The 9,278-nt window shown below is 46.4% G+C and overlaps 1 pseudogene; it reads left to right on the forward strand.

The window, feature by feature from the left end:
- The first annotated feature begins 6,008 nt into the window (after nt 1-6,008).
- LOC147724728 (uncharacterized) lies at nt 6,009-7,690 on the forward strand (annotated as a pseudogene).
- Nucleotides 7,691-9,278: the final 1,588 nt, after the last annotated feature.

Below are 9,278 nucleotides of genomic sequence, written 5' to 3' on the forward strand. Positions count from 1 at the left end.
TATTTGGTAGCTTGTAATGTTTTGATGTATATGTCTCTAGAGCTGTAATCTAAATAATTCATGTAGTCTGCAGAGCCTGATAGGGTATCATAGATATCTTTCACTTTCCTCTGAAAGTGATTAGCTAGAGATTTATATAATTCTGTTGATGTCATAGGACCAGTTCCAGGTGTGTCTTGATTAAGAAAAGACTTCACTGTATTATCGATATCTTTGGAGGAGCTAGGAGATTGCTTCATCCTGTCTGCAAGATCATTTGTTCGGGCTCCTCTAATGGTGTGATGATATTTTTTCAACTATGCTTTGTAGAACTGTCTATTTATGTCATCATATTTTACTCCCACTGCCTTTCATGTTTCTTACATTCTTTTTAAATTGCCACAACTCTGGTGAAAACCAAGAGGTTTTAACGTAATTCAGCTTTTTATGTCGTTTTTTGAGGGATTAGGTATTCCAGGTTTTTTGTGATCTAGTATTTTTACTCCTGCATATGACGGCGAGACCTCTGCTTCTTTAGTAAACCTCCGGGCTGATTTACAAAAGGTTTACTCCCACCTGGTTGGATTAAGTTTCGACCATTGCCAGGAGGTCTTAAAGTGTGTGGCTCTTGATGCTAGTTTCCCCATCTAAAGAATCGAGAATGGAGCCATGTAATGGTCGTTGAGATTGTTGGCACAGGTTGGCCTACTGTCAGTTTAAGTATGTTAGATAAAAATTGGTCCTCAATGTGACCTTTGTTGTGTGTTAATCGAAGATTAAATAACTGAGTAAGGTGGATCACTGACAGATTGTGTAAAAAGTTGAAAACCTGTACACATTGATGTGTCAGGTCCCCCCTTACTATGAAATTTGCTGACCGCAGGCTAGAAGCAGCTACTATATCAGGCACCAGCTTCAAGAAGTCTGCCACTGGCCCTTGGGGCCGGTATATCAGTATCTCAGAGAATGTGAAATTGTGAGAAAGTGCGATAGAAATGGCCAGACATTCACTACCTGGTATTGTTACTGGGGTAAACGTAAAATCTTTTTTCATGATAATTGCAATTCTTCCCCCTTTCTTATGTACCTGGTCACTCCTTTTCATTGCTTAGCCTGATAGTAGGGCTTCTGCAATATCAGGCCTGCTTTCCTCATTGGGTCATATTTCTGTAAGGAATACATCGGCTGCCTGACCTTCATCTAGAAAAGTAAACACTTCCATTCTATGCTTAGGGAGGGATATTATCTACAGCTAACTAGATACATAGGCCATTTAAATAATGGTTGGCTCTTTTTCTTAATAGACTCTGTGTTTGGTGAAAGGTTAAAATCCCATAAATCTTTAGGCTTGGTTGAGTCTGGGGAGTAGTTGCATACGTAACAGCTACCAGGAAGTTTGGCTTGGTCCATAGAGTGCAGGCATGCCTCTTGTGGCCATTTGCTAAGGGTTTCCAGTTATGTTGATGAATATACTGCTAGCTAGTATTTTTACATGTTCCAAACGTGCAGAGGTCCTAGTCCCTCGCCCCCTTTCGGATGCTGATGGGCTTGCCTAAGCATGCCAGCAGGGTGCCCCTGTCCGTCCTTGCGCTGCTTCCATTATGTAACGTGACCTCATTAACATCTAGAGCCCCAACATACTGGGTGTTGAACAGAGTTAGAAGAATGACTTTTGGCACTGAACAAGGCCGAATACGAAAAAGAGCATTCCATGCAAAATTTCCCCTTAAGTCTCAGCCCAGAAAGTGCTAGTGCAGAGCAACATTTTGAAAAGGAACCTCTTCCTCTTCCAAAGTTCCACCTTCACTATCCAATCACACCCCTTCCTAATCCAAACGTCCTTCTCCCAAATAAGATAACTGAGGTGCCTGGTATGCCCAATTGATGTCCCATTGCAAGGAGGTTCCAGAATGTGGATTTGGGCTGGCCATTGGCTTATGATTTGCTCCAACAGGTCATTTTGGAGTAATACATTATTTATTTGGTTTAGAACACATTAGTCCTGCCATTACATTTCTAACTATTTGATGTTATTGTTTACTTTGAGGTGTGTGCCTTCAGTCAAGTTTGTTTCACCCTGATTCCTGATCCATTTGTAGGGGTTTGTATATTCTGACATTGGAAACAGTGCGGGAGTTACACAAGAGAAAGGTAACTGTCCCAAGGATGGATATGTTGGACCAATTCTAACTGGGGCTGACAATACATTGTTTGGGATATCATATGGTAAGTAATTCTGCTTGTCTTGGGCAATGTGAACATCAATTAGTATGCAGTTCTCCTCATGATGTAAACTGGATATATGTTTGATGTGTGCAAGTTAGTTCTTTGTTTATCCACACATGGAAGGTGGTGAATAGCCATAACATTTAAAACTTTTTTATATACATGTGTCCTTTTTAGTGTGATTAACTTACACCTACTGTATATATGCGTATGACAAATGCTGTTAGTGCTGTGTTTGTTGTCTTTGCTTGCACTTACATATTCCCCACATATGCATGGCATTTGGTTATGATATTAGTTGCCTCTGACATACTTCAAGCCACAGGTCCTGTAAACATAGAGATGTTGAGGCATGTGCAAAGTGGACTGGGGCCAAAAGGCCCTTTTTTTCTTGGGTCCCCCTGATAGAAGGAAGCCTACTCTCCAAAGAATGATCTTTGTTGCTTCTTACAGAGATTATTTGACATCCCATTGACATCACATTCCCCAACTTTTTATGTTGGGGGATGTGTTAGAGTCTAATACAGATATTTAGCAGAGAGGGTGTGTTTAAGTTTCATGAAACATCCATCCAGAAGGTAATATGACAACTGGACCTAGCAAGTGGTAAATGTGAGGGTATCACAGAGATGAATAGCTGTGATATTGATGGGGAGGTGCTGTTATAATACACCAATCAATGCACACATCAGTATCCTTGACTCTTAATTTTAGATGCGGGCCTGCCCACAGAGGCTCTCATGGAGAAGTGCTTGGATTATGCATTCCAATGTATTGGGAAAAGGGGGTCTCATGACATGTTTAGGCCAGGGACACCATACACCTTCACATGTCCATGGCGAACCAACTATTTACTGAGGAGTCAGTGGGAACATATAGGTATATGGCTTTCCATTGGTTGCATCCACAAAGGTGTTGGTCTTCTTCAAGCAGCAGGATGTGAGGGCAAGCTCCATGGCTATACAGGATGTGTGACTGTGAGTAAAGGTGAGTTTGTGCCTTATATTCTTCGCTTTCTGCCAGATCAGGTGTGGAGGCTTAACCACCAGTCATGTCTGTGTTGTGGCAGTGGCGTAACGAAAGTTTACCTGCAATGTACATGGAGGGGCCAGCACTGCATTTTATCTGGAGCGTTCAGACCTGAGTACTGTGCAGAGAGGGCCCCCTGCAGCTGGGGCTTTGCAGAACTGTAGGGGATGCAAGGGCCTGTGTTATGCCCCTAGTGTACAGCACATTGTGATCTGGTGGTCTACCCTCCTCCAGGCACTTTGGCCTATTCCACCCCTGACACAATACTGCAACATTCTTTTGTCTATGGGAGTGCATGCATCTTAATAGGACGGTCTGACCACCAACTTGGCGGCAGTGATTCCAATGCCATTTTGATAGCGGTCATGCCCTAAGTGATTTGGACTGGATACCAGGATGTTGAGCCAATGCCAAGACTCAAATGTGTTTCCCGTTCCAAAGTGAACAGCTCTCTAGCCTTTTGGCCACATTTAGACAGACTTCAATAGACACACTGTGAGAAATCGGGACCTCTTTGTAGTGTCCCCCCACTTGTTGTCTCAATTTTGACTAAAAGGTGATGGCGTTCTGACTCTGATTATGCCCTGGGCTCTGCTTTTCAGACCCAGGGCCTGTGATCTGATTGAGAGTACATGATTAGGTATAATTATAAATGGCAATGACAGATCCCGATAAGGCCCTAGTAAAAAATAACAAGAGGGATTCAAATATCTATAAGGCACTAGTATATATAGGGCACAGTATATTTCCCTCACTAAAGTATGCACTGCTGAATTGCCTGCTGTCATGTAAAAAAAACATCCCTGTCTTGCTGGCTGCTTTTAATTGTAATTATATTCAAATTCGACTTTGAAACTGAAGTTACTTAAAAAAACTCGAACTTCCTTATCGTTACATATAAGTCACTAAGTTACCACTAGGGGCCCCAGGGGTAGGGTGCCTTCTAACTATAAGCAGGGACATTATAAAATATGTTTTATAAGCCCTGTTGAGGGAAAAACTGCTAATTCCATTTTCCCCATTGTAGTCAATGGCTCCATAGGCTTAAAGTTATGTATTTTATTTAAGTATAAATATTTACAGAATATATCTAATGTATCTAAATAATAGTTCAGATAAATACAACAACCTCCCACAGTTAGATTTGTAATATCTATTACACAAAATAAGTTATTAAACTTTCCTCTCAGTGGTCGAAAATCCAGCTTCCTAGCTGGCGTCTCCGGATTGGCTAGCCTTTCACAGGCACAGCCAGAGCTGCTCGATGAAGTGAGAAGTGTCCTACCAGAGTATACAATGGATTTCCCATGGGCGTTGAACTTTAGCTGCAGAAGGCAAAAGGCAGGAAGTGGGTGGGATTGCCAAACTGGTCATCACAGGGAGAATGACAGTTTGGAACCAGCATGGTCTAGGCTGACCCCCACATCCTGCATCCCCATCCACACAGGACCCTCAGTAATTACATTAGTCAGGGGGCTGGAAGGGGTTGAGTTACTGAAAGGCAGCCACACTAGTGGGTTGGCTCAGCCAGATCGAATATCAAAGGAGAAGAATTTTCCATTGTGGATTTTGAGAGGAGGGTGTTTTCTCGGATAGGCATATGCCACACTTTGGAGGAAGTGGCAATACACCTGGGTGACACCCTTCACCCCATTTGTCAGGGGTACCCCACCAGCTTGATGCTCAGAAACTGTGGAAAAAATATGGGAGAGCTGCATAGCTCCTCAGATCTGCTGCCTGAAATTACAAAGAGAAGGACTGCCCAGTTGGAATCTGAATATGCACCCAAAAGACTGCACTCTGAAGGACTGCACCTGCTGAAAAATCTGGTACAACAGTGTGACGGGGCGGCGGGTCACCCCGGTAAGAGTAAGGATGAGGAGCCAGTTTTCCGTGACTGGTGGTCAGCTGTTCCTCTCTCGCCCTTTTCCCTCCAGGAGCCTTCGTCTCTTCCTGTGGAGGAGTGGACCAACCATAACTCAGTGGATCCTTGGGGATGCGAGGTAAAAACTGGACAGTGCTCCTTTAAGCCTGACTACCTGGCGAACGAGACTCCACCCATCTCGAACGTCGACACGTCAAAAGAAGGAAGATCCTGGAAGATGCCTGTAGACTTTCCCCCGGAAGACGAGAGCGGTGTGGAGTGGAGACCGAGTGCGGAGCAGACCACGACGAGACCAGCTGAAGACAGCAAGCCAGGAGGCCAACGTTTCCGCGAAGCGCCACGCCACGCTCCCGCGGGAGGAGCGTGGCTTTCCAAAGTACGGGGCAAAGTTGCGGGGTGGGCGGGTTGGAGTGGTTAGACCACTGTGTACATACCGCCTAGTCGATCCCCTGACCCCCTCCCTCACGAGCACTACTGCCGTTCGTTTGTTTAATACTGGACACAAGGTTTCCCTCACTCCCGGTCCCTAAACTGAGCGTCCTGAACGTCTCCCTGATACCGTTGTTTTTGTTCCTTTCCTTTTAGGTGGCGCTCTCCCGGACTTCGCCTGGAGGTCGACTCTGACGTCATCACGCTGGCTGCAACACCCCCTGGTCAACGCCGGAACACCCTGGAACTACTGAGTTTCCCTAGAGGCGTCAGAACGGAGCCTGACGAGATTGCACGCATAAGACTGTCCAACCGTAGAAAAAAGGCTTACTTAAAAATAAAACCCTCTCTAAAAGCACTTTTCTAGCCTACTGACTCCGTTACTGCCCCCGTGAACCCCACCCCAGTACAAGTGGTGTCAGAAGTGGGATCTCCATCTGAGTCCATCTGTGATCCCGAGATGGCCGCCCTTATCCAGCATCTAATCAAAGGGCAGGAAAAACTGGAGTGGGCCGTAGAGAGGCAATTGACAGCGGCTCAGGCTGCCCGAGACCTGTTTAAAAACACCGTCACAGCCCAACTGGAGTGTAGGCAAAAGACAGTGACGACCCCCACAGGCGTAGTGCATGTAGAGAGCAGGAGCCATACGCCTAATCCCTCAGGGATCGCCCTCCAGAAATATGTACATGGCGAAGACCCGGATGAGTTCCTTATGAATTTTGAAAGAGCTGCGAGAGCCCTGGGTTGGCCGGAAGAGAAATGGCCCTTTTCCTGGCACCTTTGTTAACAGGAGAGGCTCAGTTTGCGTACCAGGTAGCCAATCCTGCAGGAAACGCTCCCTATACCCTCATCAAAAATGTGATTCTGGACCATTTGGGGCTGGACCCCGAAGCGTACTGAGTAAGGTTCCGCAAGGAGAAGGGTTCTGCGGGTGAGAACCCCAAGACACTGTTTTTCAGGCTTAAGATGTTGGCCGGCAAATGGCTAAAGCCGGAGACTAGCTCCAAAGAAGAAATACTGGCCAAAATCTATTTGGAGCAGTTTATGGAGGCCCTCCCATATGGGTCGCAGAGGTGGTTGAGGCAACATTCGGGACTGACAGTAGAACAAGCCATTGAAATGGCTGCCAATTATGCCAGAGCACAACCCCGTGGGTCGGGAAGGGAAACAGAGAGACACCCCAAGCACGTGATACAATAAAAACTCGAGAAGAAACCAAAGACGGTAACAGACCCGGTCAGACCCAGACCAATGAGAATGGAATCCCCAATGACTCGTGGACCGCAATGTTTTGAATGTGGCGAATGGGGCCACATTGCCCGGATGTGTCCTCGGAAACATCAGACGGAGGAACCTATGGAAGTGGGCTATCTTCCAAAAACTGTCCTATACTCCGCCGAGATGGGGACGTCTTTCTACATGAGTATAACCATTAACGACAATGAGGTGAGAGCTCTGCTAGATTCGGGCTGTAGACAATCTGTGGTTCAAGAACGCCTGGTTCTTCCCAAACAGTACGTCCCCAACACCCTGGTTCATATTCGTTGTGTCCATAGAGACGTCAAGCCGTATCCCTTAGCACAGGTCATCATACGACCAAAAGACAAACCTGCCTGTCTAGTGAAAGTAGGGGTGGTGGACTCCCTCCCCGAGGATGTAATTTTAGGGGTAGACAACCCAGAGTTTCTCGCCTTGTTTAGGAAGAAGCTGAATATCCAGTATCCAACGCTGGTGGACCCTCAACCAGCCTTCATAATGCCTGATCCTTGGATCATGGACCGTAATTTCAAGTTTGCACAAACTGAGGACAGAACACTGTACAACGCATGGGAAGCCGCCCATGCTACGCAAGATAAACCTGATACTCCGTTTCCCCGGTTTATTATACGAAAAGACCTCCTATATTGGGAAGCAGAAGCAGGAAGTACTCCACAACTCCTGGTACCGGTCTCCTTCAGAGAACAAGTGTTGTTTTTTGCCCATGCACATTTGACAGCAGGACACGCCGGTAAGGAAAAGACTACCGAAAGTATAATTCGGCATTTTTTTTGGCCAGGTATCTACAAGGATGTCCAGGAATACTGCAAGAAGTGTGACATTTGTCAAAGAAGGAACACTCACAGACCTCCGGCTGCACCATAACAGCCCATGCCCATTGTCGGGATGCCCTTTGAAAGGGTAGGGATGGACTTGATCGGGCCCCTGCCCAAGTCGTCCAGGGGTCACCAGTACGCCCTAGTACTAGTCGACTACGCCACCAGGTTTATAGAAGCGTTTCCCTTACGAGCACCTACCACCGCCAATGTCTCAGAAAAATTGGTGGAACTCTTTGCACGAGTAGGATTTCCAAGAGAGGTCCTTACGGATCAAGGAACTCCTTTTACATCCCGCCTGATGAGGGAAGTGTGTAAGACTTTCAATATACGGCATATTAAGACATCAGTTTATCATCCCCAGACCGTTGGCCTGGTGGAACGATATAACCAAACCTTGAAATCCACATTGAAGAAAATGCTGTCCACGGAAGGACCCTCGTGGGATCGGTTACTTCCCTTGGCGCTATATGTGCTTAGAGCACAAAAGCAGAGTAGTCTAGGTTGTTCCGCTTTCGAACTTCTATATGGGCGTCTCCCCAGAACTTTGTTGGAAATCACGAAAGAGACCTGGGAAACCCAGGAGGCCGAAGAACAGAAGACGCTCCTGGAATACACGTCACAGTTAAGGGCTAAGTTGGGGAAACTTAGAGGTCTTGCCGAGACGAATCTGGAACAACAAAGACAGAAACAAAAACGATATTATGATCGAGGAACCAAGTTAAGAACTCTCAAGATCGGAGACTGGGCGCTGGTGCTCCTTCCCACTCTGGCCAACAAAAAGGAGTGGATGGGACCCTATGAAGTGGTGGAAACCATAGGAAACACCACTTATAGATTACGTCTCACGCCTGCAAAAACACAAAGCTATCACATTAACTTGTTGAAAAAGTGGATAGGACCCATTCCACAGGGCAAAAACATGGCGCACCCCCTGAGGTCCAAAGATACATCTCCCCTAGGGCTCCTCGTGGTCAACCCCGATCTATCGGCGAAGATGAGAGGGAGTCTCTTGGATGTCTTAAAACCCCTATCACCTATCTTTTCGGACCTCCCGGGCAAGACCACGTTGGTGGAGCATTGTATTGAGACGATTCCAGGCAAAACGGTGAAACAGCGGCCCTACCGGATTCCAGCAGCCAAGCGTGCAGATGTGAGGAAAGAGGTCTTGGATATGTTGAACCTGGGTGTGATCCGACCATCGAAAAGTGAGTGGGCCTCTCCAATCGTGATGGTTCCGAAACCCGATGGGTCCAAGAGATTTTGCATGGATTTTAGGGCCCTTAATGCAATATCAACATTTGACGCCTATCCCATACCCAGGGTCGACGAACTGGTGGAGAAGCTGGGCGATGCTGTATTCATCACCACCCTTGACCTCACTAAAGGGTATTGGCAGGTGCCCCTCCGTGAACAAGACCGAAAAAAGACTGCCTTCTGCACAGAAGAAGGAATCTATGAGTTTACAGTCCTCCCTTTTGGACTCTACGGCGCCCCTGCCACTTTCCAAAGACTCATGAATTGTGTGTTGAAACCCTATTCGTCATTTAGCTCAGCCTATCTAGATGACATTGTTATCTACAGCAAAACCTGGGAGGAGCATCTGAAACACATCAGCATCATCTTGTCGGCATTAC

This window comes from Lissotriton vulgaris, chromosome 4_1 (assembly GCF_964263255.1).
Source record: "Lissotriton vulgaris chromosome 4_1, aLisVul1.2, whole genome shotgun sequence".
In the NCBI taxonomy this organism is placed as follows: Eukaryota; Metazoa; Chordata; class Amphibia; order Caudata; family Salamandridae; genus Lissotriton; species Lissotriton vulgaris.